Here is a 24,119-nt window from a genome sequence, read left to right as displayed (position 1 = left end):
ATCTAGGCGGATGGTAACAGGAGACAAGGGACACGATGTTTTACCTAGGTTTGGGCCCTCTTGATGGAGGTAAAACCCTACGTCCTGCTTGATTGATATTGATATTGTGGATGTTTACAAGAGTGGATCTACCACGAGATCAAGGAGGCTAAACCCTAAAAGCTAGCCCATGGTATGATTGTAAGGGTTGATGTTGTTCGTCCTACGGACTAGAGCCATCCGGTTTATATAGACACCGGAGAGGGCTAGGGTTACATAGAGTCAGTTACAATGGTAGGAGATCTACATATCCGTATCGCCAAGCTTGCCTTCCACGCCAAGGAAAGTCCCATCCGGACACGGGACGAAGTCTTCAATCTTGTATCTTCATAGTCTTGGAGTCCGGTCGATGATGATAGTCCGGCCGATGATAGTCCGGCCGATGGTGGTAATCCGGCTATCCGGACACCCCCCAGTCCAGGACTCCCTCAGTAGCCCCCGAACCAGTCTTCAATGACGATAAGTCCAGCATGTGTGTAGTCTTCGGCATTGCAAGGCGGGTTCTCCTTCAAGTTCCATGTACCTGCCGAACAGTGTCCGGCTTCCTCATTAAAGTTGTGTTTCTTGGCTCCCACGCCCAATAATGGCCTTCTTCCACGCGTCGCACGAATGCAAAAAGCCAGGGTGTCTTTTATGTTTTACCCCCTAGTTGTGCGAGTAATCTGCCTATAAGAGAGGCACGAATCCAGATCCAAATCACCATCTTCCTCTCGCGAATACTCATCGAAGCGCTTTCGACCTAGAATCCATTCCATCATGGATCCTCAACGCAGCTCCTCTTCTCGCGCTCCCAGCCCTCTGCCAGGAGATTGGAGGAGATGCTCTGTTCCGCACAACGAGCTGGTGAAGCTCCAAACGGGGGGATATCTCCCTCTGGCCTTCATGGTTCCTGTCCAAGCCGGGCTAGCCACCTATAAAGGTGGGAAGCAAGCGGAGGCTACCCCAAATCCCAACAAAGGGGAGCAGGTATGCTTCATCCTCTATCTGATAAGGGGGCTCAGATTTCCCATACATCCATTCCTCCGCGGGCTCCTGGAGTTTTACGGACTCCAGCTTCATCACCTCACGCCTGCCTCGATCCTGCATATTGCGGGTTACGTAGCTCTTTGCAAGCTATTCCTGGGCGTCGAGCCCCATTTTGCACTGTGGAAGAGGTTGTTTTGCCTTGTACCCCGCTCTCACGAGGGGTTAATATATCAAGTGGGCGGCGCCGAAATATGGCGCATTGCCGGGACCGGATATCCATCCGGAACCCCTAAGAAGGCGTCCGAAGACTGGCCTTCATTATGGTTTTATATAGAAGATGCTCCGCTGCTGGACCCTGTCCGGATCGGCCTCCCGGAATTCAACAATGCTCCTCTGAAGAAACGCCTTAGTTGGCGCCCACAGAGCCCCCAACTGGAGGAAGACAAGAGCGTCCATTATTTGATGGGCCGGATAAGGTTACTGGCCCATTCCGGGTTGACCATGATTGGAGTCATGGCAACATGCATTATGAGGGGAGTGCAGCCGCTACAATACAGGGGCCACCCCATGTGGGATTTCAACGGGGAGGACGATGCCACCCGTCATGGCCGCAAAGGGCCGGATTCGGCCGAAGACCTGGTGAAGATCCTGTCCGGCCTGTATAAGGGGGAGAAGGAGGATTTCCTTCGGACGAACCCATTAAATGGGTTCTCCATGAATAATCCCCGGCCTTGGGTAAGCGAACACTTCATGTGTCCAACCCATGTCTTTGAAACTTAAGTTTCTTATATTGTGTTCTTCTTTCAACGCAGGAGCTGCGTCGGACGGTGGAGGACATGCTAAGTCCAGCTCCGCAACCCGAGGATCCAGAGAGATCCCGGGACCCGGCCTCCGAAGAGGATCCGGACATAGGAGTGGAGTTAATTTACGGGGTGTTCCACCAGCTCAGCATGGATAATGCTTTAGTCGCCATTATGGCCGACTATCCCGGGCTATATCCGACTTCCCAGGTGCTTGTGACCGAAGTCCTGACACCGTTAGTCCTTCCTTGCTTAATTCTGACCACCGTATATGATGACGCTGTGCAGGAGGCGCCTCTAGGGCGGGAAGCCGAGCCCACGGCGGCTGACCATCAAAGGCCAGTCCGGACAAGTAGACGGAAGAGGAGCGCGGCGCGGACTGAAACGTCACCGCAAAGGTATAGCTCACAATTCATTATCTGGAGCAACGTTCCTAGGAAGCGTTCGAATGCTCATGACTTTTTGAAGGGGAAAAAGCGCCCGCCGAACTGCGGGTGCAGAGGCTGCCAATCCGGCTTCTACCAGCCAAGCTCCAGCGAGCGCAAGGCGCGAGCCGGATACTCCTCCAACGGAGGATGCCGACCGACTGTCCGCCACCAAATCTGAGGTGGAGAGTGCCATGAACCATAGGCGCCCCCGGACTATTTATCGTGACGCGTGCTTCTCCCCTGAGGCGTTGGATGCCTTTAACGCAGGGGACGCGCACCTCCGTGCCACTCAAGATGGTTTAACCAGAGCCACGGAGCAGTATGTAAAGGACATACGGGTAAGAGAATTTAATAGTTATATATGCCAGTAGCCCCCAAGACTTAAAGTAGTTGTATTAACAGATTTAAGGATCATATGAAACGCAGGGTCTTACCGAGAAGAATACCCAACTGTCTCAGGAGCTGCAAGAGTGTAAGGCTCAACTTGAAGCCGCACTCGCTGCCGCAGGAGGAAACGCAGTGACCTCTCCTGGTAACACATTTTTTTAAAAAAAAGATAAGTAGTGTTTGGCCTGTGCGCAAGTCTGATAATGACGTTGCAGGTGCTGTCGGACAAGATTCGGACAGGCAAGAACTTCTGCGCCAGCTAAAGGTCAGCGAGAGGGTGCTGCATAAGGTGCAGCATGAAAGGAACAAGCTCCAGGATGCCCATGCCCAGCTTGGAGAAGAGCTGAAAGGCGTTCAGGCCGAGCTGTCTAGCTCCGTTAAGGAGAATCGGTGGCTTCGTCGCGGCATCTATAGTAAGTGCTTGAGCGAACTCCTTTGAAAAGAAGAGTTCGGCGAGGAAGTCAATTGACAAAATATGTCTGTAGGTATACTCACAGGTCGCCCCGCGGAGGAGATGCCCGTATCAACGGGTGATCAACTTCCCGAGTTGTTGCAACTGACCGAACGAGTTCGGCAGGCAATGAGCGGCGTCATCCAGGCTTTATGGCCAGCCTTCTCCCTACCCGAGGGACTTGGGGAGCTTGCGGAAAAGCTTCAGGGAGTGCGGCATCGCTTCCATTTATGGAAGATTTCAGCCTGCCGCCAAGGTGCCAGGGAGGCCTGGGCCATGGTGAAGATGCGGTACAAGAAGGCGGATCCCAACCACATGGCCGAAGTCGGACCTGTGGGGCCCGATGGGAAAGAGATCCGTGTAAGTTTAGTATACAGCCAAGTAGAGTTGGCTGCTAAGTTTTCCCAAAAGGACTGTAAATTAGACAGCCTGTTAGACGGGATTGAGGAAGAATACAGTCAGTCAATTTGACAATGTATTATAAAATGACATGTAAAATGCCTTCTAGCCGGATTGTAGATCGTTTGTCTTTGCCGACCTTTTCGCTTCGACCTCGGGACCCTAGAGTCCGGAGTGTGTCCGAATACCTTCTCGGTTATGAAACAACCGGGGTATGCATGGAGACCAGGCGTAGGGGTCATTAGTGCTTTATCAGACAAGCGCCCAACTAGTTATGTTATATTACATGGTTAGTAAGAAACATCTTCCAGGGAGAATAGTTCCGTTAAGGGTTCCTTTCCTCTGGGGGTGGCATGCCCTAAAGTGCATGTCCGGACTGCGAAAAAAGCAAAAAAACATCTGGGGGCAGATAAATAAGTAGGTAAAAATCATCATTCAAGTCACCGACCGAATATTCCCTTAAGAACGCTAGCTTTCGGCTTCACCCAGTCTGAGGTACACATCCGGCTGACCCGGTAGTAACAATCGCAGAGGTGCTCCCTTTACCTCCTAGCCGAACAATCGGGAACGTAGGGGTAAGCACAGGAGCCAGGCAACCCAGCTTGGCCAAAACTTAAGTCATATCGATGCATATTATGGTGAATAAAAGGTACATGTGGGAGCTTGACACATGTGCTGGGCACGAAGCCCTTATAATTTAAGATTCTGGTAAAGAAGCCCGCAGGTATAGTGAGTGCGGATAGCACATCAATTACGTGCGGACTGTGCGCAAATAAGCCTTTTGAGGCTGTTATGAATAGGGGTGAGAGAAAAAAGAGAAACAAAAAGGCAGCTGAAGTATAAAAAATTTGGACGGGAGAAAGGGACGAACTCTTAATCCGGCACTAGGCATAGAATCTTCGGAGGCGGGCTGCGTTCCATGGGTTCGGCTCGAGTCGATTATCCGATGCATTTCGTAGACAGTACGCTCCGCCGGTCAAGACTTGATCGATGATGAAGGGTCCCTCCCATTTGGGCTTGAGCTTGTCCTTTTTCTTGTCCGGCAGGCGTAGAACTAGTTCGCCCACGTTGTAAGTCTTGGCCCGTACTTCTCTGCTTTGATATCTTCGAGCCTGCTGCTGATAGAATGCAGAACGAGCCTTGGCGACGTCGCGCTCTTCCTCCAATGCGTCCAAGCTGTCCTGCCGATCCAGCTCGGCCTCTCTTTCTTCATACATGCGCACTCGAGGTGAGTCATGAATAATGTCGCAGGGCAGAACTGCCTCTGCACCGTACACCATAAAAAATGGTGTGAATCTGGTAGTACGGTTGGGCGTTGTCTGCAGCCCCCAGAGTACAGAGTCGAGCTCCTCTACCCAGTGCGTGTCAGATTTCGTAAGTGACCGCACTAGCCTGGGTTTGATGCCGCTCATTATTAGACCATTTGTTCGTTCCACTTGACCGTTGGTTTGAGGATGATAGACTGAAGCATAATCGAGCTTAATGCCCATATTTTTGCACCATAATTTAACCTCATTGGCCGTAAAATTCGTGCCGTTATCGGTGATGATGTTGTGGGGGACACCGTAACGGTGTATTACCCTGGATATAAAGTCTATCACTGGTCCGGACTCTGCCGTTTTAACTTGCTTGGCCTCTATCCATTTGGTGAATTTATCCACCATGACCAATAGGTATCTTTGCTTGTGGGTTCCCCCTTTAAGTGGTCCAACCATGTCAAGCCCCCAGACCGCGAACGGCCAGGTAATGGGTATAGTTTTGAGGGCGGTGGGTGGCATATGGCTCTGATTAGCAAAGAGCTGACAACCGACACATCGTTGGACTAAGTCCTGAGCATCTGCCCGGGCCGTCGGCCAATAAAATCCTATACGGAATGCCTTTCCTATGAGGGCCCGGGCTGCTGCGTGGTGTCCGCCTAGTCCGGCATGAATTTCAGCCAGGAGGTCTCGCCCTTCCTCTTCGGAGATGCACCTTTGAAGGACTCCGGTTGTGCTTTTCTTATAAAGTTCTCCCTCATGGACCTTGTAGGCTTTAGATCGCCGAACTATGCAGCGGGCCTCATTTTGGTCTTCGGGAAGTTCCTGCCTAAGTAAGTAGGCTAGGAATGGTTCTGTCCACGGGGCGATTACGGCCATTATGTCGTGGGCTGAGGGTGTTATTTCGGCGGCGGAATTGCCGCTTATGTCAAATTGCTCTGTGTCAGTTGGTGTGGCTGCTTCCGGTTTGTTATTTCCGGACTCCTCTTCCCATAGTACAGATGGCTTGAACAGCCGTTCGAGGAAGATGTTTGGAGGGACAGCGTCACGTTTTGCGCCGATGCGGGCCAATACGTCGGCCGCTTGGTTGTTATCCCTGGCTGCGTGATGGAATTCGAGTCCGTCGAACCGAGCTGACATTTTTAGGACAGCGTTGCGATATGCTGCTATTTTCGGATCCTTGGCATCAAAGTCTCCATTTATTTGGGATATTGCGAGGTTTGAATCCCCGCGCACCTCTAGGCGTTGAATGCCCATGGAGATTGCCATCCGGAGACCATGTAAAAGGGCCTCGTATTCGGCTGCGTTGTTGGAGTCCGTGTACATTATTTGAAGTACGTATTGGACTATATCACCGGTCGGGGACGTCAATACAATGCCAGCCCCCAGTCCGGCCAACATTTTAGAGCCGTCGAAGTGCATAATCCAATTGGAGTATGCGCCGTACTCTTTAGGGAGTTCGGCGTCGGTCCATTCAGCGACAAAGTCAGCTAAAACTTGTGACTTTATAGCTCGCCGAGGTCTGTAAGTTATATCGAATGGTAAGAGCTCAATGGCCCATTTTGCAATCCTGCCCGTTGCGTCGCGGTTGTTTATAATGTCATTGAGTGGTACTTCCGAGGCCACTGTTATCGAACACTCTTGAAAGTAGTGTCGGAGCTTCCGGGATGCCATGAACACTGCATACGCGATCTTCTGATAGTGCGGGTAACGGGACTTGCAGGGGGTTAACACAGTGGATACGTAGTATACTGATTTTTGAAGAGGGAATTTATGCCCTTCTGTCTCTCGTTCGACGACGAGTACCGCGCTTACAACTTGATGTGTTGCTGCGATGTATAACAGCATTGGTTCGCCCAGGTTGGGCGCAGCCAGGACCGGATTCGTTGCCAATATGGCCTTTATTTCTTCGAGTCCGGCGGTGGCAGCATCCGTCCACTCGAAGTGTTCGGTGTGCCTGAGGAGGCGATAGAGGGGCAATGCCTTTTCTCCTAAGCGGGAGATAAAGCGGCTGAGGGCTGCCACGCATCCTGTCAATTTCTGGATCTGTTTGAGGTTTTTTGGAATATCCAGCTGTGATAGAGCTCGGATCTTGGCCGGATTTGCTTCAATTCCTCTACCGGATACAATGAAGCCCTAGGAGCTTTCCGGCTGGTACGCCGAAAATGCATTTTTCCGGATTCAGCTTGATATCATATTCTCGGAGGTTGTCAAATGTGACCCTCAAGTCGTCTACTAGAGTTTCGACGTGTTTACTTTTGACGACTACATCGTCTACCTATGCCTCTACTGTTTTGCCGATCTGGGTAGCCAGACATGTCTGAATCATGCGATGATATGTTGCGCCGGCGTTTTTAAGTCTGAAGGGCATCGTGTTGAAGCAGAATGGTCCATATGGAGTAATGAATGCCGTTGTGGCTTGATCCACTTCTGCCCTGCAGTATGCGTTCAGGAAGCACAATGAATCGTGCCCTGCAGTGGCATTGATGATTTGGTCGATGCGGGGGAGAGGGAAGGGATCCTTTGGGCAGGCTTTATTTAGGTCTTTAAAATTGACACATAGGCGCCATGATTTGTCCTTCTTTGGTACCATTACCAGGTTTGCTAGCCAATCCGGATGTTTGATGTCTCTGATGAATCCGGCTTCCAATAGTTTGGCTAGTTCCTCTCCCATTGCTTGTCTTTTGGGTTTGAAAAATCGTCGAAGAGCCTGTTTGACTGGCTTGAATCCTTTTAGGATGTTTAGGCTGTGTTCTGCCAATCTGCGTGGGATTCCGGGCATATCCGAGGGGTGCCAGGTGAAAATGTCCCAATTTTCCCAAAGGAATTCTCGCAGTGCGGCGCCTACATAAGGGTTCAATTGTGCCCCGATGGAGGCCGTCTTTGTCGGGTCCGTTGGGTGGACCTGGAATTTTACTATTTCTTCGGCTGGTTTAAAGGAGGTGGACTTGGATCTCTTATCGAGTATCACATCGTCCCTATTCACCGTAGAGCGCAGCGCGGTGAGTTCCTCTGCCGCTAAGGCTTCGGATAGTGCCTCCAGGGCTAATGCGGCCGTCTTGTTTTCGGCGCGAACTGCTATGTCCGGATCACTAACGAGAGTGATTATTCCGCTGGGCCCAGGCATTTTGAGCTTCATGTACCCGTAATGGGGTACGGCTTGGAAGATTGTGAATGCCTCTCGTCCTAATATAGCGTGGTATCCGCTGTTGAACGGGGCCACTTGGAACGTGATTTCTTCGGATCTGTAATTGTCCGGCGAGCCGAATACCACATCGAGTGTGATTTTTCCTGTGCAGCGCGCTTCCCGGCTAGGGATTATTCCTCTGAAGGTTGTGCTGCTTCGCTCAATGCGGCTCTAGTCTATTTCCATTTTTTGGAGGGTTTCTCGTAGATGAGGTTTAATCCGCTGCCGCCATCCATGAGCACCTTGGTAAGTCGAAAGCCGTCCACTATCGGACTGAGGACCAATGCGGCTGGTGCTCGGCTGTTTGGAATTTGGGTTCGTCGCTGGCGTTGAAGGTGATGGCCGCGTCACTCCAAGGATTTGCTGTGGCTACTTGGTAGGCTTCGGCGAGGCTGCGGATTGTTCGTTTCCGCATATTGTTTGATGCGAAAGTCTCGAAGACCGTTAATATCGTACCGGTATTATTGGTGTGGTTTCCCGGGGCTAGAAGCTCCTCGCCACTTTTGGCCACCTGCCGTAGTATCCAACATGCTCGAAGGCTATGTGTTGGGACGGCGCCCTCTGTACTGTGAATTGTACAGGGTCTGCTGAGCCATCCCTCCAGTACGGTTCTGTTCCCTTTAAGGGGTTTCTGTTTTTTGGTTCTTGCACCTGGTGCCTGAGTGTGATGCACCCTTTTGTTGCGGACTGGGTCTGTATCCGGGGCCGGATTGTCCCAAAACCTATTTTCGGTTTTCCGGAAACTCTCTATCGCACAGTACTTCTCTACTATGGATGCCAGGTCGGCGAAGCGTGTGATTTCACGACGGCTGACGGCGTTTAGGATTCCCTCGTCCGTGCAATTATTGCAGAAAATTGAGATTGCGTTTTCCTCTCGGCAGTCCTTTATCCTGTCCATAACCAGGAGGAATCTGGCGCAGTAGTGATGTACTGTTTCAGCAGGCTCTTGCCGGATTAGAGATAGATCGCATATATCTGGTCGGGTGGGTGGAACTAAGTCCGGAACCCTACCCATCTCAAGGCTCGAAGGCCGAGGAGTTTCCAAACTTGGAAGCTTTGATCGCTGGACATTGTCCAACGAGTCCGGAATGAGGCCTGATTTTAAGTTCAGTGCTCGATCGAAGTCCGCCCCTCCGCGGGAATCCGGCATGGAGGGTTTGGGAGCCCGGACATGACTCCCAGGGCGGCAATCCGATCCAAGAGTTCATTTACAGACGAGAGCTCTGCTGGATCTAGATGCTCGGCGAATTCCGAGTTGACGTGAAGATTGCTCTTGATGACTCGAGAGGTTATTGTGGAAGCGGTGGCCGGACAAGTGGTCATAAGAAAACCTCCTAGCCGGATAGTTTAGCCGGCGGCCAAGGCTCCATTGGCGAACATACCGTCCTTGAAGACGGGAAGAGGCATCCTTCCTATCGGTGACGGCACACAGGAGCTCTCAACGAAAGCACCAATGTCGGTGTCAAAACCGGCGGATCTCGGGTAGGGGGTCCCGAACTGTGCGTCTAGGCGGATGGTAACGGGAGACAAGGGACACGATGTTTTACCCAGGTTCGGGCCCTCTTGATGGAGGTAAAACCCTACGTCCTGCTTGATTGATATTGATATTGTGGATGTTTACAAGAGTGGATCTACCACGAGATCAAGGAGGCTAAACCCTAAAAGCTAGCCTATGGTATGATTGTAAGGGTTCATGTTGTTCGTCCTACGGACTAGAGCCATCCGGTTTATATAGACACCGGAGAGGGCTAGGGTTACATAGAGTCGGTTACAATGGTAGGAGATCTACATATCCGTATCGCCAAGCTTGCCTTCCACGCCAAGGAAAGTCCCATCCGGACACGGGACGAAGTCTTCAATCTTGTATCTTCATAGTCTTGGAGTCCGGTCGATGATGATAGTCCGGCCGATGATAGTTCGGCCGATGGTGGTAATCCGGCTATCCGGACAACCCCCAGTCCAGGACTCCGTCAGTCCTCCTTTCCTCTTTGGTGCAAAGGGAGCAAGCGCAGGCGGGAGCATCAAGCAAAGGCATCCATTTCAGTGCAACATGACCAAGACCAGCCCAACGGCAGGAAGGAAGTCATTGTGGAGCCCAAGCAGGCGTCACCACCAGAGCCTTTGACAGGCGAGGACCAACTTTAGTCAGGATAAGTGTACCCGATGTTCCCCTTCAAAATGGCCAATTGTTAGCGCCCTTCCTGCTCAATATTTTGGAAGAGGCCCAGGGCCTTTGCCTATAAATAGGACTAGCCACCACAAGGTAGAGACTAACGGAATCCTCACCAAAAACCAGTAGAGAGAGCGACTGAACTCCTCCTAGAAGTCCATCGCACCAGCCAAGAACAGACCCTCGGGAGGCTGTTCTTCCTTGTATTGTTCATCAACAGCCCAAGAGGCAATCCACCATGCCACACACTGGAGTAGGGTATTACACCGCAATGGTGGCCTGAACCAGTATAAACTCTGTGTCTCTTGTGTTGTTCCTTTCATGGTTTAGATCCTAGCGAGTCGGCGAGGAGCAGGTAGGTAGAGGGTGAAATCTCCGCGCGCACCCCAGTGTTCGAACCTCAAGGGTCTGCCGGAACCCGAAATCCGACAGTTATTGACCACGCTGGAGCACGATCAACCTGACCATGAAGGTCTATTTCCTGAAAGCAAACAAAGAACAAGCAAGAAACTAAGATTACAATCTGGATATTGAGAATAACAAAGGAAAGCTTTATTAATGAAGGCGGGGTTCTGTGACGCCTTTGTTTGGTCGTTGAACACAAACAAAGTACGCGAAGTTGCAGCTATGGCGAACTTTTAATCTAAACAAAACCCAAAGTCTAAACGGTGCCCTAAGGGATGTATATATAGAGGAAGAGGGGGGAATTTCGTGGCCCTTGGCGGAGGGGTCCGAAACCAACCCTATCTCTTGTTTCCCAACACATACGGACTCTAAAAATAGCCTATACTTATGTATTTCGAAATTACGTGGGCCTGGCCCAATAAAAAGGTGACGCAACACCTAGAATAGCCTTTGGATGAAATTTATGAAGTGGCATATTGTATATTTCGTCCAAGGCTTCATGCACTTGTTATGGTGGCTTCAAAGCCTTGAAATCATCACTTGTAACTCCGTTGTTGTTCCCCTTGCTCATGCCATCATCTCCATGCTTGCTCTTGCTCCAATGTTCATCCTTCTCCAAGCTAGGCCCTTCATTTGTAAGCAAAACAAATGCATCCAATTTAGGCAGCATCATATTCTCATGAACATTATAATCATTACCAAGAAACAAAAGTACCTGGTAATTTAGTTGGCGTGTGCGAGCTCTAGTAATTGGTCCAGTATGTATAGCAGCAGGGGCTGTGGGTGTAACAATGGTATTGATGTCCTCATCACTGTGCGGTCGGCCACTTTGGCTGCCCTCATCGACGGGCCTGCATGTATTAAACATGGGTTCATACTTAAAGTATCAAAAATACAACATAGCAGTAGTAGAGCGAAATAAAAATAGTATACCAAGCAAGGTACGTTTGACAATATGTTAAATTATCAACCACAATCAGCTGCTCATTTTTCAAGCAACGGACTACAAGAAATGGTCCTTATATTTACAGTTACAACTATATACAACACAAGCTTTCTAAAGAGAATCAATCATATCAACAACAGATTGTTTGTCTTGCAGGGTAACTATTTTCACAAGGATCGGCTGAGACCCAACAGAACATGGGTGCTCCTTCCATTCATAAAAGCTTGTCTCTCAAATGAATGTATCTAGCACCAAGTTAGTGCTAGATACATCCATTTGAGGGATAAGTTTGGGACAAGCTTTTTCGAACGGAGGGACTACAAATTATGTGCTTGCAATCAAAAGTTAATTAGGAAGGTGATGGTTAGTAGCATGCAATTGGAGTGAGAAGGAGATGTTGCAACTGAACCTAACTGAGGTCAAGTTCGACCTGCTCCGAGGTTCCCCTCTCACTTTCTTGTGCGACAAGTTCACTACCTAGATGCACTTTATCCCCTGCGCCGATAGCGTAGAGTTTGCCTAATTCTGTCAGTGCAAATGTATGCGCATTCCAGTATATGGAATTCATAAGGCTGACATGCACCACCTTATTCATACTCTGCAACGAAGTCACCAGCTGATGCGGAGCATCCTTCCATCATCCCCATGGACTCTACACCGACACATCAAACCCCACGTGGACCCATGACAAGAGCTAGAGCACGTGCTTTGGAAACCAAGGTGAACTCCTTCCTACTTGACTTGCATACGGATACGAATGGAACATGGTTACTACCTCACCAAAATATGCTATGCCTCCTTAGGTATGAAGAGGAACATCACCAAGAAGCTCAGGAGGACCACCCCAAGGCATCATGAATAAAGACGGAGGGCAACAGCAGCAACACTGGAAGTCCCAGGTGAACCCGTGCGCACGGGCACCCAAAACCTCGTGCCCACGGACTACCCAGGGAGTTGGGATGGGGCACCCCGTGCGCACGGGCGTGTACCGTGCCCACGGGACCCTCGTGCACACGGGCCCAACTTACCCCCTGCACACGGGCCTCCCAAGATGGCCGGCTGAGATCGCGTCTTCGGCCTCCTCTTCACCCCCTTCGGCCCCAAGGCTATATAATTCATACCTAGGACCATGTTTAGAGTTAGCAAAGTATAAAGATAAGATGTTTGTGAGCTTTGCTCCTTCTACCTTCCCTCTTGTGGATCAAGACCCCTTAGGGAAGAATCCTTGTGGATTTCAAGACCTCCGTAAGGAGAAGACTATCTTCAAGACCTCATCTCCTAGGAGTGAGAAGAACTTTGCCATTGTATCTTTCCTTTGATTGTGTTTGTGACTTGTGGATCTTGTGGTGTTATTCTAGTGGATGTGTAATTGGGTATTGTTGGAGTGATTTCCCCTTTGTGTTCTTGTTGTTCATCTCCTTTTCCCCCTCCAAGTGTGAAAAGATCCCTCTTAGGGTCTCCACCCTACAACATCTTGGTATCATGAGCAAGGTTGATCCACATATTGGAGTCCTTACCTTCCATTTTCTAGCTTGATTTTGTTGTTTTTTGTCCTAATCCGAAAATCCCCACCAAAAATAGCCCCAAAATTTTTCTTGCAATTTGTTTGATCTTGTGAGATTTGGTTGTTGTGATCCACGAATTTGGTGTTTGGCAAATGGATCTACCCCCCTACCATCGTCCCATCCCTTCCATCTTTCGAATTTGGCCAAAAACTTGGAAATTACCATGGGTTTGGAGCAGTTCGTCCGCTCACAGAGGACCCCGTGCACACGGGCCTCACTTACCCCGTGCGCACGGACTATCTAGGGACTTTCAGCCATTTTCTGCTTTGCTTCATTTTGTTTCCCCACCACCTCTTGTGTTCTTCCGCACTATTCCACGTGATTGTCTGAGTTTGGGTCGCAGTTTCTCTCGTGTCCTAAGGTGTTTCACCTACTTAGGCGCGATTCAGCGTCACCATCATCGCCACCAATCATTGACTCGGACAACACATAGGCTGTGACAACATCATTACAACTGTAAGCAAGGACGGTAACCTCGACGACGCCTTTGTGCTCCCTTGCCATTAACTTGATAGCTTCGAGCCCTTTTGCATAGCTTACCCATCGAGACTAGCTTGTTGAGTATTGCCAGGCAACGCATTAGTGCACCATTAGTGTTACGTCTCTCCCGTGCATATACTACTTGTTACCACACTTTGTGGCTCGTATATCAAGCATCGTGGCATAGTCAAAAAAAAAGAAAAGACGAAAAGCTTTTAAGCAAAAGAGAAGAGAAGCATAGAGCTTATAAGCAATAGGATCAAGTCTCATAGCATACATACATCATCTTGGTCATCACATACATAAGCATACTTGGGATAGTGAGACGAGCGGTTTCTCTATTAGGTTGGTGCACTAGCGTATCTAGCCCATTAGTGCAATCGAGCTAGCGTCTCTCTAGTATCCGTACAACAAGAGCTTTTCTCGTGGTTCCACATCTTCGAGCTCACCCCTTGGTTGTGCAGATCCAATTTATCTTCCGTGTGTGTGTCCCTCGTGTTACCTTTGGAGGTTGATCTATTTGTCTTACTTGCCATTTGTGAATCTTCTCAACTTTATCAACATCTTGACTAACATTTGCTTGAATTATTTGTGCCTTTTCCTAACCAAGCTCCTCCATAAGCCATTTACTTGTAGGTGTGAGAAACAATACCCGGTACCAATTCCCCTATTATAGCATCACGTGGGATCGTACTTGTTACATCCACAATCTTCGGAAAAGGTAACTTTGGTTTTGTTCTCTCATTTTCCTACTCACCACCACTTTTACATGATGGATAGGCCAAGTACTTCTACCAACCCTCTCTTCATCGAGAAAGACAACGACATGACCTCCTTCGTCACCAAGCAACACCTCTTTGGTGCACAACGAGCTTTACATCAAGAGCAACAAGCAATGAGCGATCGCATCGACCATCTCGCCACCGACTTGCGACTCTCCGAGCAACGTACAAGAGACTACTTTGACAACAAGCTCGACGCTCACAAACAAGAGAACGATGCAAGAATGGACGAGATCCGTGCCTTGTTGGTGAATTGCCGTTCTTCCACTTCTTCATACTCAAGGAGCCGCTCAAGTTGACACTCCGACGACACCTTCTCCGGCTCAAGTACACCAACATCGAACACCATTCGCCAAGCCACGCGTCAAGACCGTCATGCATCTCGCAATCCTCTACATGGCAATCACCCGCAAGAGCAAGTCAACGAGCAAGTACTTCGTCATCAACCACACCAAGATCCTTTCGCACAAGCTCAAGAACGACAACGTCAACGTCGCCAACAGGTAGAACGAGCGCGTCAACATCATGTTGAACAAGATGCCGAGGCTCAACGTCTTCAACAGCAACAACGTGAAGCACAAGCTCTTGAGGCGCAACGTGCCCTTCAAGAATCGAGTTGAGCCATTTCCAACCGCAACCGCGATAGGCGTAACCAAGAGGAAGCCCTTCGCGGGGAAATTCAAGAGTGAAACTACCAACCAAGAGGGCATCGCCAAGTTCCTCCACCTCCTCCTCAAGCTCGACTAGCTCCTCCACAACCTCAAGTTCAACAAGAGCAAGATGACTATGGACACCGTCCATGGAAAGAGCAACATGAGGTTGATTATCCTCCACGTGAAGGGCGTCATCATCACCCTCGACCACAACACAATGAAGAGCAATGCTATGGCAAGCTAAAGTTCACCATGCCCAAGTTCAATGGAAGCAATGATCCCGAAGAGTACCTATCATGGGCATTGAAGGTCGACAAAATCTTTCGTTTGCACAACTATGAGGAAGAGAAGAACATCACTATGGTATCACTTGAGTTCCAAGACTATGTGCTCATATGGTGGGAATAAGTCCTTGAGCACCGTGAAACAAGAGGTGAACCACCAATCACCACTTGGGCTCAAATGAAAGATGTCATGCGAGCATGTTTTGTGCCCACCTACTACAACTGCGATCAATACCATTGTTACACCCACAGCCCCTGCTGCTATACATACTGGACCAATTACTAGAGCTCGCGCACGCCAATTAAATTACCAGGTACTTTCGTTTTTTGGTAATGATTCTAATGTTCATGAGAATATGATGTTGCCTAAATTGGATACATTTATTTTGCTTACTAATGAAGGGCCTAGCTTTGTGAAGGATGAACATTGGAGCAAGAACAAGCATGGGGATGATGGCATGCGCAAGGGGAACAAGAACGGAGTTACAAGTGATGATTTTAGGACGTCGAAGCCACCATAATGAGGGCATGAAGCCTTGGACGAAATATACAAGATGCTACATATTTTTTGTCCAGAGGCTATTCTAGGTGCTGCGTCACCTTATTATTGGGCCACGCCCATGTAATTTCGAAATACTTGATTATAGGCTATTTTTAGAGTCCATATGTGTGGGGGAACAAGAGTTAGGGTTGGTTTTGGACCCCTCCCTCAAGGGCCACGAAATTCCCCCCTCTTCCTCTATATATACAGCCCTTAGGGCGTCGTTTAGACTTTGGGTTTTGTTTAGATTAAAGTTCGCCATAGCTGCAACTTCGCGTACTTCGCTTGTGTTCAACGACCAGACAAAGGCGTCACAGAACCCCTCCTTGATCAATAAAGCTTTCATCTTATATTCGCAATATCTAGATTGCAATCTTAGATTCTTGCTTGTTCTTCGTTTGCACGCAGGAAACAGACCCTCGTGGTCAGGTTGATCGTGCTCCGGCATGGTCAATAACCTCTCGGAGTTGGTTTAGCGATTGCTAAGGCGCGACGTCCTCACACGTTCGTAGTCGGATCATCAAAGTCGACTTCCACCAAAGCGATATCCATCATCTCATCGAAAGACGGGACACCTTTGCCTCTATCAAGGTTTCTTCATGGGAGGGGCAACTGGTTTGCTACTCTTCTTGAAGTTTCCCTTCTTTCCCTTGCTCTTCTTGAAACTAGTGGTTTTATTGACCATCAACACTTGATGCTCCTTCTGGATGTCTGACTCAGCGACTTTCAGTATCGCGAATAGCTCAGAGACTTACTTGTCCATCCCTTGCATGTTATAGTTCAACACAAAGCTCTTGTAGCTAGGTGGCAGCGATTGAAGAACTATGTTAGTGACCGCCTCAGGCGGGAGCTCAACTCCCAACTCAGCTAGACTGTTGTAATACCCAGACGTTCTAAGTATGTGATCATTGACAGAGTCATTCTCCTCCATCTTGCAGGCACCGAACTTATCGGAGATCTCATACCTCTTGATCCGGGCATTTTTCTAAAACATAAACGTCAACTCGTGGAACATCTCATATGCCCCATGATGTTCAAAATGCCTTTGAAGTCCTGGTTCTAAGCCATACAACATGGTGCACTAAACTATTGAGTAGTCACCAACACGCGACTGCCAGGCGTTCAGAATGTCCAAAGTTGCTGGAGGGGGTGGCGCACCAAGCGGTGCATCAAGGACATAAAACTTTTGGGCAGCCATGAGGATAATCCTCAAATTACGGGCCTAGTCCACAAAGTTTCTTCCACCATCTTTTAGCTTAGCTTTCTCTAGGAATGCATTGAAATTCAGGGGAGCTACTACGCGAGCCATTGATCTACAACATAATTTGCAAAGAAAACTTAGGTTATTGTTCAAGACAATGAGTTCAATTAATCACATTACCTAAGAACTCCCACTCAAATCAACATCCCTCCAATTGTTCGTGTGTAACATGATCCAAATTCACCAACCCAGGTCCGATCATCACAGGAGATGAGGTTGTTTCAATGGTGAACATCTCCATGTTGATCATATCTACGATATGACTCATGTTCGACAATTCGTCTCTTGTGTTCTGAGACCATGTCTGTAAGTGCTAGCCTCGTAAAGTTTAACCAAGTGCTCTGCGTGTGCAAAACTGGCTTGCACTCGTTGTGTGCGAATGTAGAGTCTATCACACCCAATCATCATGTGGTGCTTTGGAACGACGAACTTTCACAACGGTGTACACTTGGGGAGAACACAATTTTATCTTGAAATTTAGTGAGGTATCAACTTATAATGCTACCGTCGTCCTAAGAAAAATAAGATGCATAAAAGGATTAACATCACATGCAAATCATAAGTGACATGATATGGCCATCATCTTGTGCTTTTGATCTCCATCTTCAAAGGATAGGCATGATCTCCATCATCATCGGCATGACACCATGATGTCCATCATCATGATCTCCATCATCGTGCCGCCATCGGGGTTGTCACGCCGATCATGCTTCTACAACTATTACTATCGCTTAGTGATAAAGTAAAGCATTACATAGCGCTTAATGATTGACACGCAGGTCATACAATACTTGAAGACAACCCTATGGATCCTGCCGGTTGCCGTATTCATCGACATGCAAGTCATGATAACCTATACAAAATGTGATCATCTCATACATCAAACATATCTCATCATGTCCTTGGCCATATCATATCACAACATACCCTGCAAAAATAAGTTAGACGTCCTCTACTTTGTTGTTGCATGTTTTATGTGGCTGGTATGGGCAACTAGTAAGAACCATTCTTACCTATGCAAAGCCACAATGGTGATATACAAGTTGCTATTTAACCTTCTACAAGGACCGCCTTTGTCGAATCTGATTCAACTAAGGTGGGAGAGACAGACACCTGCCAGCCATCTTTACGAAACAAGTTGCATGTCAGTCGATGGAACTAGTCTCATGTACGTGGACATGTAAAGTTGGTCCGGGCCGCTTCATACCATAATACCGCTGAATCAAAATAAGACTAAGGAAGGAAGCAATCTGAATGTCAACGCCCACAAACTCCTTTGTGTTCTACTCGTGATGTCATCTACGCATAGACCTAGCTCATGATGCCACTGTTGGGGAATGTTGCATGGGAGACAAAAAAATTCCAACGCTCGCCAAGATCAATCTAGGAGATGCACATATACGAGAGGAGAGATTGGATCTTCATGCATACCCTTGTAGATCACTAAGCATAAGCGTTAAGAAACGCGGTTGATGTAGTCGAACATCTTCGCGATCCAATTACGATCCGTCCACGAATTCCTGGTCAAGTGTCGAATGGACGACACCTCTAAGTTTAGTACACATGCGGCTCGGCGGTGTTCTCTCCTTCTTTATCCAGCAAGCGAGAGAGAGGGGGTAGATGAGATCGGTACCAACACGACGGTATGGTGGTGGTGCTGGCAGCGGAATTCTGGCAGGGCTTCGCCAAGCGCGTACCGGTGAAATGTGGGAGGAGTTGGGAGAGATAACAGGCAAGGGTTGAAGGTTGGCTGCCTCCAACGCCTCCCCACTTTTATATAGGCATGGAGGGGGCTGGTGGCTTGCCCTCCAAGGCCCTTCTATCGCTATCCCCCCTTTTTAGGGATCCTGGTCTTATCCCCTTGGGATATGATACTATTCCATTTAAGGGAGGATCTTGGTGCGCTTAGACCTTGGTTCTGGGGAGTTTCCCCACTACCCATGTTCATGTAGGTCCCCCATGTAGGTGGGGCCCACTCTAGAACCTTCTAGAACATTCCTGGTACAATACCGAAAAAACTCGAACTTTTTCCGGAACCCTTCCATATATGAATCTTTACCTCCAGACTATTCCTAAGCTCCTCGTGATGTCCCAGATCCCATCGGGGACTCTGAATAACCTTCGGACTTTCCACTATTTATATCTCGATAATACCCTAGCCCTATCGAACGTTAAGCGTGCGACCCTACGGGTTCGAGAGTCATCTAGACATGACCGAGACTCCTCTTCGGTCAATAACCAATAGCGGGACCTAGATTCCCATATTGATTCCTATGAAGATCTTACCGGTTGAACCACGATGTCAAGGATTCAGTTAATCCCGTATACATATCCCTTTGGCCGGTGATATGTTACTTGCCCAAGATTCGATCGTCGGTATCCCCGTACCTAGTTCAATCTCGTTACCAGCAAGTCTCTTTACTCGTTCCATAATAAAAGATCCCATGACTTACTCCTTAGTCACATTGCTTGAAAGCTCATTGTGATGTTGTATAACCGAATGGGCCCTGAGATACCTCTCCGTCATAAGGAGTAGCAAATCCCAGTCTTGATACATGACAACTCAACAGACACCCTCGGAGATACCTGTAGAGCATCTTTATAGTCACCCAGTTATGTTGCGAGGTTTGATACACACAAGGTTGTCCTCCGGTGTCAGTGAGTTGCATGATCTCATGGTCATAGGAACAGATACTTGACATGCAGAAAATGATAGCAATAAACTTGATATGATCACATGCTACGCTTATAGTTTGCGTCTTGTCCATCACATCATTCTCCTAATGATGTGATCCCGTTATCAAATGACAACTCATATCTATGGCTAGGAAACCATAACCATCTTTGATCAACGAGCTAGTCTAGTAGAGGCTTACTAGGGACATGTTGTTGTCTATGCATCCACACATGTATTTCAGTTTCCAATTAATACAATTATAGCATGGATAATAAATGATTATCATGAACAAGGAAATATAACAATAACCACTTTATTATTGCCTCCAGGGCATATTTTGTCAGGACCCCGACTCGATGTCACATCGATCTAGCCGGTAACACCTCATATCACTTTGCGGCCTCACGCACGGTATTCCCACGGGTGTCGCCTTACCTTTGCCCGGGACCGTTTGCGCCTTTTGGCTCACGTATATGATAGTGTCGCTAGCATCCATGTGATAAAGAGCCCGGGCTGACATGACTAGTCGTAAACCCAAAGTGGCACAGACTTACAGGGACAGGCATCCATGACCCAGCTCCGAACGTGTCGGTCATCAGCAAATGGGTCCGGGCTGTAGCACTGGGCTAGCAGGACTCCGGTAAACCGGGCTGTAGCGGGCTAACAGGACTCCGGTACTCAAAGCGTGACATTTCCCCGAAGGGACAGACACAGGAACGAAGAAGGACACATGCCGGCCAGCCTAAGTGTTCCAGAGCAGTAGCAAGCTACCATGGCTCAGCGGTAACACTAGGAGACATTTCCCGGTAAGAGAGGCTACTAAAGATAAACAACTAGATAGTCAGATCCCACACATACCAAGCATTTCAATCATACACACAATATGCTCGATATGTGCAAATACAACGAAGCATCACAACATGACTCTACGACACAAGTACTTTATTTAAGGCTCAGGGAGCCATACATAACATACACAAAGGTACGGGTCTCACGACCCAACATACAAGTCATACAGTCATACAAACCAGCAGCGGAAGTACATTGTCTGAGTACAGACAACTAGTAAAATAAAAGAGGCTTGGAAGCCTAGCTATACTACGTGGTCCATCACAAGCTCAGGGTCACCACCTGGGTCTTTAGCCTACTCATTGATGTCAACGTCTACATAGAACCCATCAGAAGGGGTTGCAGCGTCTTCTGTAAAAAATGTAGATTATAGCAACATGAGTACAAAGGTACTCAGCAAGACTTACATCAGATCCTACATACATGCATAGTATCAAGAAGGGTTGGTGGAGTTATTGCAGCAAGCCAGCTTTGACTCTTGGCTAGGCTATCCTACGATACTTCAATTTGAAATGGTTTTGCGCACACGAGTCCACTACTCACCACTTCAATACACTACCGAGGATCCACCTCCGTCTTCCTACGGAAGAGCCATCCTCGGCACTCACACTTATCTTGAGGCTTTTAGTAGTTTCCATTTGCTTGTCTATGAACTGTATAGGCAACCAAGTAGTCCTTTACCGCGGACGCGGCTATTCGAATAGATCATGTTAACCCTGCAGGGGTGTACTTCTTCATACATGTTTCCACCACTTAGCGTCTGCACACGACATGTGCTCGGCAGACTTCAAGCGAAAGCCGACGTGGGTGTAGACCATGACCTACCTAAACACTTAAGCCTCTAGTCCAGGTTTATCGCCTATTCAGGTTCCATCCGCAGGGAGTCCGGCCGAGGTTTCCCATACGGCCCCGAACGATGTGAACAAGGTTCCCGAGATACCTAACGGGTATTCGGTACACCCGGCCACGTACCTACCGCATCACAGCCCACCCCTACGGTCAGCGCTGTCCACGGCCTCCAGTAGGCTACAAACACCAGAAACTACTTGCAACTCCTGGACAGAGAGCTAGGGTGAATAAGAAGTCGAGCAGGGTCATATTTCAGGGCCCAATGCATGGTAGTAGCTGTATCTTAAATCACACATACAGATCTCAGTGCTTAAGGTCGGCTTCAATGAAACAACCCACCATGTACTCCTACATGGCCTCTCATCGATACCTTTACCAAATCGTGTTCACCACACCACTCTCATTACCGACATAATCATTTCACTCTAGCCCATCACCCAGATGAACCAGACCTGACACGACTCTAAGCATAGCAGGCATAGAAAGGTAGGAACAACACATACATATGGCTCAATCAACTCCTACACATGCTAGTGGGTTTCATCTAGTTACTGTGGCAATGACAGGTCATGCAGAGGAAATGGGTTCAACTACCGTAGCACACAGCAGTTTGAATCGCGTTGTCTTAATGCAGTAAAAGAGAGCAGGAGCGAGAACATGGGATTGTATCGATATGATCAAATGGTTGGTTGCTTGCCTGATGGTTCGTTGCACGGATACGGTTCTTCGTTAGGGTAATCACGGTACTCCTCGGGGACAGATCCTGTCGCAAAGGACACCGATACACAAACATCACCAAACAATATGCAACAATATGATGCATGCATGAAACATGGCAATATGAGTGTGTTGGGCTAATGCAACTAAAACCAGATGTGTTTGAACAAATTTGAATCAAAGATTCAAATTCCAAATTCAAATATGGCCTTTTAAAGTGCTTTTCCTTGTTCTGATTAAAACATCAATTTAACTTGTTTGATCATGCATGAAAATAGTACAGATGGATAGATTGGATTTTTCTGATCATTTTTCATATATAATTTGTCCAATTTGGAATTACAGAATAAAATTTATGAATTTTTGAAGTTTAATTAATATTCTGGAATTTCCTGATTTAATTTAAATCCAGAAATATAATTACTGTGTCAGCATGACGTCAGCATGACGTCAGTGGTCAACTGTGGCTGGTTGAAGTCAAACCTGACGTGTGGGGGCCACACGTCAGTGACAGGGGGGGTTAAACAGATTTAAATTAATCCTAATTACTTAATTAGTGGCACTGGGGCCCACTGTCAGTGTCAGGGGGGGTTGACTAACAGTAGTTAGCGCTAACCTAACCACCTGGCCGACAGGGCCCACGCGTCAGTGACCCTGGGGGGTCAAACCCCAGGTCGGTCAAGTCAAACCCCACCGGCGACATGACGCCGGCGAGATCCGAGACGGCGGCGAGAGTGCTTTTTGCCATTCCGGCGACCAAATGGACGGCGGAAGGCATCTACGTGTTGCTGAGGCTGAGCCGCGTCTATTGGTGGTGGTGGTTGGGCTCGAGGTGGCCGGAGTTGACGGCGGCGAGCTCGGCTGCGGTGGCCGGAGTTCGGGTGCGGTCGGGATCAGTGTTGCAGGGGGTTTGGGGAGGCGTTGGTGCGTTCTACGTGCTCCTCGTGATGTGTGGAGCACGATGGCGAGCTCGGTTGGGCGCTACGGCGACCGTGGCCACGACGGCGACATCGCCGGCGGCGTGGAGCTTTCGGTCGAGGTGGAGCTAGGGCCTAGAGGTCGGGAGAGACCAGGGAAGAAGGGGGAATCGCTCCGGGGGCTCACCGCGGTTGCAGTGGGCGTCGAAGCAGGCTCGGGGACGCGCCGGAGACGACGAATTTGACGGCGACGGTGGTCGGAGTCCGAAGAGGGGAACGGCGACGTGGCGGCGATGTAGGGCTTCCGGGGACCCGTGGAGCGGTGGGGAGGAAGAGGGAGTTGTGGCGGAGCTTCTGAGCTAATCGGGGGAGCGAGGGGTGGTCGGAGGCGGTGGCTATGGCGAACGGCGGCGACGGTCATGTTCGGCCGAGCGAGAGAGAGAGCGAGAGAGAGGAAGGAGAGAGCCAGGGAGAGTGAGAGAGAGCAGGGGGAGAGGCGTGGCGTCGTCCAGGGCGTCGAGCGAGGAGGGGAGGCCAGGCAAGCAGGCGAGCAGGTGGCGTGGCGCGGTGGCGCGCGCGCGCGCGCCGGCCACACTCCCCTCCCTCTGTCTGGACGAAGACGACAGAGGAGGGAGGTGGGCTGGGCTGGCTGGGCCAGCCAGCTGGCTGGGCCGCACAGTGGAGGAGCCCAGGTAGGTTTTTCCCCCTTTCTTTTCTGTTTTCTGTTTTTATTTAATATATCTGCAACTTTGTTGAATTAAATAAAATACCTAGACAACTCCAAAAATCACCAAACTACTCCTGGTCCATAGTTGGATTATTTCCAACATGAAACATTTTAGTTTGGAGATATTTGAGCATTTAAATATTTTATATAATTTTAAATGCCCAAATTCAAATAGTTATGATTTAATTCAAAAACCCTAGGATGGCCTAGGAAAATGTGCACCACTTTTGCAGAGGTTCTGAACCAAGACAAAAATGATGGGCATTTTAGAAGGGCATTTCAGGTTCATTGAAAATTATTTTAGTAAACCCTAGTTGGTTTCAGAGGGGACTGGGGGTTCTGTCATCCCCATTTCAGGTTTCTGCTGAAAGAGTAAACATGAT

The sequence above is a fragment of the Triticum aestivum genome, chromosome 5B (genome assembly GCF_018294505.1).
Source record: "Triticum aestivum cultivar Chinese Spring chromosome 5B, IWGSC CS RefSeq v2.1, whole genome shotgun sequence".
In the NCBI taxonomy this organism is placed as follows: Eukaryota; Viridiplantae; Streptophyta; class Magnoliopsida; order Poales; family Poaceae; genus Triticum; species Triticum aestivum.
The sequence above is the reverse complement of the archived record's forward strand: the minus strand, read 5'-3'. Positions refer to the sequence as shown.